The sequence below is a fragment of the Chiloscyllium plagiosum genome, unplaced genomic scaffold, assembly GCF_037043375.1.
Source record: "Chiloscyllium plagiosum isolate Xiang-an unplaced genomic scaffold, Cpla_swu_hap1 HiC_scaffold_49, whole genome shotgun sequence".
Taxonomy (NCBI): Eukaryota; Metazoa; Chordata; class Chondrichthyes; order Orectolobiformes; family Hemiscylliidae; genus Chiloscyllium; species Chiloscyllium plagiosum.
Genome location: NW_028270187.1, coordinates 11,770,108 through 11,781,221, shown reverse-complemented (window position 1 = coordinate 11,781,221; position 11,114 = coordinate 11,770,108). Strand labels below are relative to the sequence as shown.

Sequence of the window (11,114 nt, the reverse complement as noted above, 5' to 3'; positions counted from 1 at the left end):
AGGTAACCTTGCACAGCTTGCATGTCAGATATCATTGTTTCACAAAATGGCATCTTAGTGAGGAGGGCAAGCTTTGATCATAAAATGGCTTCCTGACAGATTGTGTCAGAATCTCTTCAATGTTAGGTTTAGAATAATTTTTAAGCTAGGAGCAGACTTCTGCTTTTATCTAAAACACAAAATCATTCTACCTGAGGCTGAAAGGTTACATTTTAAATGATTCATTAGTCTCAAATTAAACACGCTTTCTTTTCAGGGTTGTGATTTAAATTCAAAGACGACATAAGATCTGACGAGTTAGAATTGACAGTGGGGCAGTCATGGTGTATAAGAACACCAAGTAAGTTCATCAATATTACATTTTAGAGTTTGCATTTCAGAAACAGCAATGGCCACTCAAACTCATCATAAAGTCCCAAAATGCAAATAAATTCAAAACATTCATATCTCTCTCGCTCTCTCACACACGCACACACACGTAATAAGAATCCATTATAATTGATAGGACCTGACCGTTTATTACAAGGCTTTTGACATGATTCTGAGATGATACATAGTTTCCGAGATCACAATCAAACACTGTCATTAATTTCACAAGTTAACAACCTGTGAATGTTATCACTCCGTGTCCTTTTTACACAGATTCATTGAAGTTAAAGCAAATGTTCTTAATTGCTTTCGAGCATCCTGTTATCACAGATGTTCTTTATCTTCTGCACATCCGAGGTCCCCCTTTTGTGGCCTGATACCCCCCTGCCTGCCCTGTTTATTTTCTTGTGTTCTATAATTCAACATTACATTTCTACTAAGTATTTATGGACAAGTTTTAAGGCTTTCTGATCGGTTGTGGATTCAATGTGCTAATGGCCTGCTTCCACGCTACAGAGATTCTATGAAGACAAATTGGAGATGCCTGGGCTAAGGAAGCTACCCTGAGGATCTCGTACAGTGATGTCCCACGGCTGAGATAAACATCATCTCCTGTGCTATGAATGACTCTAAACAGTTGAGAGTTCACAATCGATTCTTATGAGTGAAGTTTTGGTGTAGGAGAAGGAGGTGGTTTCTTCAAAGGAAGAGTAGTTAAGGTCATGAATTCGCTTTTCCAAAAAGGTAGAAAAGCTAGATCACTGTAAGTAAGAAAGCCTTAAGACCATAAGGCACAGTGTTTAGCACTGCTGCCTCACAGCGCCAGAGAGACCAGGGTTCAATTCCCGCCTCAGGTGACTGACTGTGTGGAGTTTGCGCGTTCTCCCCGTGTCTGCGTGGGTTTCCTCCGGGTGATCCGGTTTCCTCCCACAGTCCAAAAATGTGCACATCAGGTGAATTGGCCATGCTAAATTGCCTGTAGTGTTAGGTAAGGGGTAAATGTAGGGGTATGGGTGGGTTACGCTTTGGCGGGTCGGTATGAATTGGTGGGCCGAAGGGCCTGTTTCCACACTGTAAGTAATCTAATCTAAAGATAAGACAAAGGGACATAAATTCATCCATTCTGCCCATTGCGTCTGCTCCCCCATTGAATCATAGCTGATAAGTTTCAATTTAAAGATCTTTAAAGATAAAGTAAATAGACTTTTGACCTGCTGTGGTTCTGTTCGCCGAGCTGGAAGTTTTTGTTGCAAACGTTTCGTCCCCTGTCTTGGTGACATCCTCAGTGCTTGGGAGCCTCCTGTGAAGCGCTTCTATGGTGTTTCCTCCGGCATTTATCGTAGCCTGTCCCTGCCGCTTCCGGTTGTCAGTTTCAGCTGTCCGCTGTAGTGGCTGGTATATTGGGTCCAGGTCGATGTGTTTGTTGATGGAGTTTGTGGATGAGTGCCATGCTTCTAGGAATTCCCTGGCTGTTCTTTGTTTGGCTTGCCCTATAGTGTTGTCCCAGTCGAATTCATGTTGCTTGTCGTCTGCGTGTGTGGCTACTAGGGACAGCTGGTCGTGCCGTTTCGTGGCTAGTTGATGTTCATGAATGCGGATCGTTAGCTGTCTTCCTGTTTGTCCTTTATAGTGTTTTGTGCAGTCCTTGCATGGGAGTTTGTACATTACATTAGTTTTGCTCATGCTGGGTATCGAGTCCTTCGTTCTGGTGAGTTGTTGTCTGAGTGTGGCTGTTGGTTTGCGTGCTGTTATAAGTCCTAGTGGTCGCAGTAGTCTGGCTGTCAGTTCAGAGATGTTCTTAATGTATGGTAGTGTAGCTAGTCCTTTGGGTTGCGGCATGTCCTCGTTCCGTTGTCTTTCCCTTAGTCATCTGACAGGGGACGAAATGTTTGCAACAAAAACTTCCAGCTTGGCGAAAAGAACCACAGCAATGAGCACCCGAGCTACAAATCTTCTCACAAACTTTGAAGACTTTTGACCTGTCAGAGATTTGAGGGCTATTGAGAATTGGACTTCATAGTGGATTTGAGATCTCGCGCAGATCAACCACGATCTTAGTGAAGGGCAAGGCAGGATTCGGGGTGGGAGTGGGTGGGATGATCGACGTGATCAAGTCTTTGATGTACTCACATTCTGTTAGTCAATGTTATTTACTCGGATATTCTGCTTCAGAATGTTGCAGTCAGGGAGATCAGACTATTTTGTGAATCAATTCTGGGTGTGATGTCGGGTTGATATTCACAGTGACTGTAGATCTAAAAGATGACCAGCAAATTAAGTAAAAGTCGTAGAATGTGGAGTCTCTGTAAAGAGAGATGAGGGGCTTTTTTTCCAATTGCATTTTTTCCAAACTAACCCAAACCGTGTGTAAGAGCTTTGAGGGGCTGAATGGTCTCTCTGTTTCTAAGTAGCAAGTTTGAGGGGCTGAATAAAACATAAGAACATAGGACTGAGGAGCAGGACCGGGTCATTAGACACTTTGAGCATCTTGACACTTTCACCAGGCACTAAGTTTGCCGCAGATCAAGTTATGGTCTCTGCCACACTTTTCTGTCTGTGTCCAATTATCTGTGACTCACTTCTCTCTGATATACTTAACTAACTCAGTTTGAATAAATGTAAACAGGGGCACCACAAATTTCTGGGGAAGAGAACTCCCTCTCGAAAAGCCCGTTCAGGATTTTTCCTCGTATCTCTTATTGAGTCATACTGCACGGCACTTGTCCACAGTGACCGGACATCCCAATCTGATCTAATATCACTTGTCAACAATTGAGTCATATCACTCTAAATCCTTCCTATTAAAATGAACAACCGGATGCCTTTAATATATCGTAGCCTGAATCCATCACTTTCTCAGAGAGCTCGTTCTATACACACAGCACCCTCTGCATGAAAATATTGCCCCTAAAGTAAGTATAAAAACTTTTCCCTCTCACCTTAACACTTTGCACTCCAGTTTTTGATTCCCCAATGCATGGAAAAATGCCTTGGTTATTCATACTATCCATGCCGCTCATGATTTTATAAACCTTTATAATGTCCTACCTCAGCCTCCGATATTCCAGAGTAAAAAGTCCCAAATTGTCCAGCCTCTTGCGATAGTCCAAAGCCTCCCGTCCTGGCAAAATCCTCGTAAATCTTTTCTTCACCCTAGAACGTTTAACAACGTCCTTCCTATAGCAGAGTGAACCGAGTTGAACGCAGTATTTTAAATGTGGTCTCACAAACGTCCATGACCTCCTAACTCCCATTCTCGATGCACTGACCAATAAAGGCAAGCATATGAAGTGTCTTCTTCACCACCCTGTCTTCCTGCGATTCCACTTTCAAGTAACTACAGCCCTGCACCCCTTTGATAAACAGCAGTTCCAAGCCTGCCCTTTCCCATTCATTGCATAAGTTTTGCATTGCTTTACTTTAACAAAATGCAATACTACATTTTTATCAAAACTAAATTTCATCTGCCGCTCCTCGGCCCATTGGCCCATCTGATGAAGGTCCCGTTGTACTCTGAGATAATTTTCTGCACTACATCACAAATGTTGATGTCATCTGCAAACCTACAGGCACATATTCGCATCCAAATGATTCATATATATGAGGAAAATCAGTAAGGTCAGCACTGATCCTTGTAGCACACCGCTGGTAACAGCCTTCAGTCTGAAATGCAATCCTCTCGCCTCACAATCTGACTTCGAGCTTCAATCCAATTTTGTAGTCAATTGGCTAGCTCAGCTTGGATACATTGATGACCTAACCTGACTAATTTGCCTGCTATCCGGAATCTTGTTGGACGCCTTGCTGAAGTCTATTTGGACAATGTCTGCCTCACTGCCTTCGTCAGTTTTTTTTTGTCACCTCTTAAAAAAACGCAATCAAGATAGTGAGACATGATTTCCCATGTACAAAGCCATGTTGATGATGCCTAATCAGTCCTTGCATTTGCAAATACATGTCAACCAATCCTTTCAAATCCTCTCCAACAGTTTACCCATTACTTTTGTCAGGATCACCAGTCTATAGTTTGGGTCATAACTTTCTTTCCTCGTTGCACTTCTCCATTGGTCATAGCAAATGTTTAATTGAACCAGTTTGGTGAAAAGACCAATAACATGGACCTCAGACTGGTCACGGTCAATGTTATGAATAAGTCAGGTAGGTTTTTTTAATCTGTTAAAATTATCAAATTTAAGGCCAAAACAAAGTTACTCAAATTGTGATAGAAAGAAGAATGACAAACAGTTTGGAAATTGGAAATATGTACACCAATGCTTCTCTTTCTAAAAATACTAACACATGCACACATTTGATGACAAACTGAAAAACAAAGTCTCTGCAGAGCATTGATTTTAAAAAGTACGACCAAATATTAATTGAGATTATGACCAAGGAAAATTGAAAGATTGCATCAAACACTATTCAGCTTATCCAGTTAGTCTTTTCTTATCAGCTGCTGGTGATGGGATTTCTTCCTGAAACAGTTAGAATCGCCTGAATTCGCTCTGCTTTCGGCAGTGGGGAGATTCCAATGAATCCTCGTCAGGAACCCTCTACGAGTGGTAAAACTGATTTAGGGTTTTTCATCTCACACATATTGCTGTGAGGAGGAAGAAGGAAACAGAGAGGGAACAATAGTCCGTACCTTCTCGGGAGTATTACATTGTCTCCCTCTTCAGTCGAATCACTCAATGTTATCTGAAGCCAAACTGCACCACGTAAGGTCACATTAACATTGTCCAGTATGTATTATTCTATCACATCCCCTGCTCCATACCCGGAGCTATTTATTTCATAACTAATGACCCCACTTGATTTGAAAGTACATTTATATGTACCTGCACAATTTTAAAATAAAAAAAAAATATATTTTCGCAGTATCTGTTTTAACGATTATGTCTCATCCTTTAATGACTTCCCCAGTTTTATTCTCCAATATCTATCAGGTAGTCCCCAGTTATATTGTTGACAAAATCTTCTATGGTCAATGAGGACATCTCATTCTCAGGGCTAAACTGTTAATCTATCAGAGCATAACGTATTCAACCCACAAATGAGTAAACATAAACATCTTTGAAAAGTTTCGAAAGCAATAGTGCTTTTTTTTTCACTTCATGGAATTACAACCACATACAATACATCAGATTTGGTCTCAGCCACGCTATGTATGGATACAAAAAATCATCCCGAAGATCATACACGATACCCTTTGCAAGAAACAACATCATTCCATTTACTTTCAAAATCACTTGCTTCATCTTTAGACTAACTTGATGTCATTCATGGAGGAGGGTTAATTTTGATGATATTGATCAAAAACTTTCACAAATCGATTGGGACAAATATTCGCAGATATGGGGCCAGCTGAGAAGTGTGAAGTCTTCAAAAAATAAAATGTCAAGTGCATGTTCCTGTTAGGGTGAAAGGTTATGTTAATTGGTGTTAGGAATGCTGGATGATTAGATAAATTCAGGTTCCGGTCACAGATAAGGGGGAAGCATGTGTCAGTGAGAGAGTAGGAATCAAGTTTTTTCTTCAATATCCATTCACGGGATGACGGTGTCGCTGGCTAGACCAGCCTTCATTGCCCATCCCTAAAAGCCCAGAAGCCAGTTAAGGGTGAGTTGGATTGCTTTGAATCCGGAGTCACACCCAGAATCAGTCCTGGTAAGGGTGGCAGCTTGCTTCTTCACAGAAGATTAGTGAACCAGATGGGTTTTCTGAATTCGAAAATTGAATCATAATCATCATTAGACTCTTAATTCCAGATTAAAAGTGAAACCGTAGAAGAATCTAAAGACAGTTGGAGTGCACTTATGAGGAAAATCGGGAGGCCAAAAATGGGACATGACGTAGCTTTGGCACATAAAGTTATGGAGAAACCAAAAGCCTTTTGTTCTGCTTACAATCTCCATTTCCTTGCTCTGACTCCATACCATTCCTGGCCAATATCTGATGCTGAGACAGATGAATCACAACTGTGGTGATTTCTTTGGCCATGAGCTGATTCCTGACAAAATACCCTGACCATTCCTAATTGTAACAGCCATCCCCTCCAGAATATACTTCACTGCATCATCCCATCTGCTACTTGAACCTTGAGCTATGAACTACAGCCTCAATGATACCACTAATCTGCTCTTGACTCTCCCAGCGTCAAACCTGCAGAAGAAATTGTGAGTCGATACTCCACGGCTCGTCTCTGAACTGACACTTAAATCTCATCCCTCTGTCACACTGTGCACTGATCTGTATTATAGAGATGCTGGAGTTTGACTGGTGCAGACAAGGTCAAAAATCAAACTGTGCTAGAATACGGTCCAACAGATTTATTCCTAATTGCAAGCTTTTGGAGCGCTTGTCCCTCCTCCAACCCTGAGGATGGAGCTCAGCTCCGAAAGCTTGTAATCTGCAAATAAACATGTTGGACTGCAGCTTGGTGTTGTTCGATCTTTAATCTCATCGATATTGCTATTGGGTCTGGCAACGTCTTTGTTTTAATATTCTCAAGGACGTCATCACATCTGTCCATGAAATGCCCCTCAGTCTCGCTGTCGATTACACAAACCCCTTGTTAGTTGTTCATATTGAAACATACTTCCTGCATCAATGTTCTATCTCAAAGAATGATTTTCACATCTAACACTCACACAAGCACACACTTCTGTGCCTGGTTGTCGTGAAGTGGAGATAGAAGAGCATAAATTACCGGAGACCCTACTTACTGTCAAAGCTATTTCGCAATTATTTTTCACCCTCGAATGGAGTTACGTCCTGTATTTCTTATTGTCTTTTTAATTTAATAGGACAGCAAATGTACTGGCTTTCTTTTCTCAAGTAGCCTTGACCTTTCATTTTCGTATCCTTGGTTCAGCTTCATCTCCATCAACTTTGTAGGCAGGTTGTTCCAGGTCCTAGTCACCTAAATGACGTTTTCCTCCATATCGGGCTACATAAGGATTTTCAGGTTTATGTCCTGGATAACATGTGATCAGCAGGCATCTGGCAATCTAGCAGAATTGCCACCTATGTTATGTGCATTTAACTGTACTAACAGTGATCAATCATTTTGTGAATTTATTTTTGCAGGAAGACATGCGGAAAGAAATCTGAAAGCACATGATACATCAATTTGTGACAGAACCACTTGATTCATTGGGACTTGAATATCAGCAGCTATTCAAATCGAGAGGAAATGTTTGCTTTTGTCTGCTTGACAGGTTTTGGACACTGGTCTGGCAGGAAGAATACGGAGACATCCGAGTGAGGGAGATTCAGTGCGCTGTCTGTGAAATGTGCTTCAAACCGTTTACTCAGCTTAGGGGATCAAACTGACACTACTCACTGTGGGGAGAAACTGTGTACACATTCTGTTTGTAATTTCAAACTCAGAGCGACACAAGGAAAGCGCCCCCAATGGGGAAACTGTGGAAATGTGGGGACTGTGGGAAAGGATTCCCGTCCCCATCAGTGCTGGAAACCCACAGATACATTCACACTGAGGAGAGACCGTTCACTTGCTCAGTGTATGGGCAGGCATTCAGTCAGATGGGTCATCTGCAGAAGCACCAGCGGGTCCACACAGGAGAGAAGCTGTTCACTTGCCCCATGTGTGGGAAGGCATTTGCTCAATCATCTGCACTACTGATCCATAACAGGGTCCACACCAGGGAGAGGCCATTCATTCACCCGCTCTCAGTGCGGGAAGGGTTTTGTGAATTCTTCCAACCTGCAGACTCACCAGCGGGTCCACACCAGAGAGAGGCCATTCACGTGCTTGGTTCGTGGGAAAGGGTTCGCTTAATCATCTGCTCTGCTGATCCACAAGCGGGTCCACACAGGTGAGAGGCCATTCACCTACTCTCTGTGCGGGAAGGGATTCATTGATTCTTCCAGCCTATGGACCTACCAGCGGGTCCACACGGGAGAGAAGCCGTTCATGTGCCCAGTATGTGGGAGGGGGGTTCACGGAGTCATCTAAACTCCTGATCCACCAGCGGGTCCACACCGGGGAGAAGCCTTCCATCTGCTCAGTGTGCAGGAAGAGATTCAGTCAGATGGGACAGCTGCAGAAGCACCAGCGGGTTCACGTGGGAGAAAAGCCGTTCACGTGCCCCGTGTACAGGAGGGGGTTCACTGAGTCATCTACAGTGCTGACCCATCAGTGGGTCCACACACAAGAGAAGCCTTTCACCTGCTCAGAGTGCGGAAAGGGATTCAGGCAGTTGGGTAACCTGCAGTCGTACCAGCAGGTCCACACCAGGGAGTGGCCATTCACTTGTCCCGAATGCAGGAAGGCATTCAGTCATGTCAGTAACTTGCGGACACACCAGTGGGTCCACACAGGAGAGAAGCCATTCACCTGCCCGAGTGCTGGAAGGGATTAATTGATGCCTCCGGCCTGCGGATGAATGAGCAGGTCCACACTGGGGACAGCCCACTCACCGTCTGAGACGGTGGGTGGGTAGAGTATGCGCTTTGACCTTGAGCAGTTTTTTAAAAAAGCTATATTTTGTACACCTTTTTACTGCGAAGATCTGAAGCAGTAGCAAAGCTAGGTCGCAACAAAGGTTACTTGAACTTGCCATCGTACTCGGACCTTGAAATCTATGCAATGTAACAGGCTTTTGTTTCAAAGCTGCTCATTTCTTTCAGCCTCCAGCAATAAGTTTCTGCTGTCCTGTATCAGAAGAAGCGGTGAATGAGTAGTTAGTATCATCAGAAATTGTAATTTTTTTCAGGAGTGCAGGTATTCCATTGCTTCATTGGCATTGTAAGGTTTACTGGCAGCACCGGGGGAGGTGTGAGCTGTGATCACTGGAAATTATGCGGAAGAGCCCGTGTTGGACTGGGGTGGACAAAGTTAATCACACAACACCAGGTTATATTCCAACAGGTTTATTTGGAAGCACTAGCTCTCAGATCACTGCTCCTTCATCAGGTAGCTGTGGAGGAGGATCACAAGAAACAAATTTATCGTGAAAGATTAGTGTCATGCAACTGATACCATATAATTTACAAACCTAGAATGCTGTTAAGTCTTTCATCTTTTAGAATGGGTTGCAAATTTTGGTTCATTTAATATGTTAATCCTCGAGCTTCCTTCAAGTAATATTCTTGACATAACTTCAGGTTTTAAAAAACGAGATAACATCTCAGCTCAGAAAATGCATGAAGGTTGTGAGGTTAGAGTTTCTCTATATCCCAATCTTGAGTGAGACTGGTTCTAATTTCCAAAGTAGGAATTTATAAAATGTTATATGGATTGACTGCCTGCAGATTTTGCTCAAACATTGCACAATAGAATGTAATTTCGCAAATGAAAAGTCACTCCAAAGACTTGTATGTATTTGTGCATCCATCAGAGGCAGTTTGCACGTGCACATGTGTGTGTGTGTGTGTGCGTGTGCATGCTTGATAAAATGTGTGATGGAAAATAAGCCTTTGCAAGGGTGGGTGCATGTGGGGAGAGTACGTCTGTGTATCTGGGAGAGAGCAAGTGTATGAGAGAGAATGTCTGTCTGCATGAGTGTGTGTATATGTGCTTGTGTGTCAGTGTACAATACAGTGGATATAAACCCAAGATCCCGGTTGTGGCTATCCTCATGGGTACCGAACCTGGCTATCAGCCTCTGCTCAGCCACTAGAAACAATTAAGCAGTTACACAACACACATCGGAGAAGGCTGGGTGGGACTTGTCTTTCAATTTGCTGGGAGGATCTGGATGCTGTGTTCTAGGGCAAACACATGTTGGAGGACCTTCGGCTCAGAGAGATGGAGCTGATAGCCAGGCTGCAGACATGTTGGGAGGAAAATGGGTAAAGTTAACTGGACACTTTATTCCGGGAGTTGGTTTTCCCCTCCAGATAGCCTTCTAATTGGGTCAGTGGACAGGTAAAGGAGATCTGAGAGAGGGCTGCAGGCCAGAGGAGTGAACTGGCTGGGTGGTGGGTGGTGACACGAAGGACAATGCTGGGGAGTGGGTGGTGGTGGTGGTGGTGGTAACGGACAGAATAATGACAGGCATTGTCTGTTCTCTGCAACTAGCAGCAGGATTCCAGATGGCATCGGTGTCTGTCTAGTAGGAGGATTCAGGAACAGATGTGATCAGGGCTGGAGAGGTGGGAAAGGGAGGTTGCATTGGAGATGATGCAACAATGTCGGGAGGAGAGATCCTCTGCTGTCGGCTCACGAGAAGTTAGAAGCTACAAAGACAAAGCAGAACCTCAAAGCTCTGGGTGGCATGGCTCAGCAGTTAGTACCACTGCCTCATGACCCCAGGCACCTGGATTCGATTCCACCCTCAGAGAACTGTCTGTGGACTATGGCACGTTCTCCACCTTGTGTCTGTGTGAGTTACCTCTGGATGCTCAGGTTCCCTCCCACAATTCAAAAATTTGCAGTTCAGAAATGTGCAGGTTAGGATGTATTAGCAATGGGGAACTGCAGGGTAAGTGGGTGGGTCTAGGTTGGATGCTGTTCAGAAGCTTGTCTGCTGTGGGAAGAATGGGTTCCAGTTCGTAGGACACTTGACATCAGTCCTGGTGAAGGTGAGATTTGTGCTGTCTCTCCCTCCACCCTCTGCGCCCCCCCCCCCCCCAATTCTCTCCACTCCCACTCCCCTCCACCCCCACAACACAACCCCCATTCTCTCTCTCTCTCCCACACTCTCTGCATCCCCCCCACTCTCTCTCACTCCAACCCTCTGCTCCCCTTCTCTCTCTTTCTCTCTCCCTGCATTCCC

General features: G+C 43.9%; 1 pseudogene; it reads left to right on the top strand.

Moving 5' to 3' along the window:
- Positions 1-4,484: 4,484 nt before the first annotated feature.
- LOC148135570 (uncharacterized) lies at positions 4,485-9,688 on the top strand (annotated as a pseudogene).
- The last annotated feature ends 1,426 nt before the right edge of the window (positions 9,689-11,114 follow it).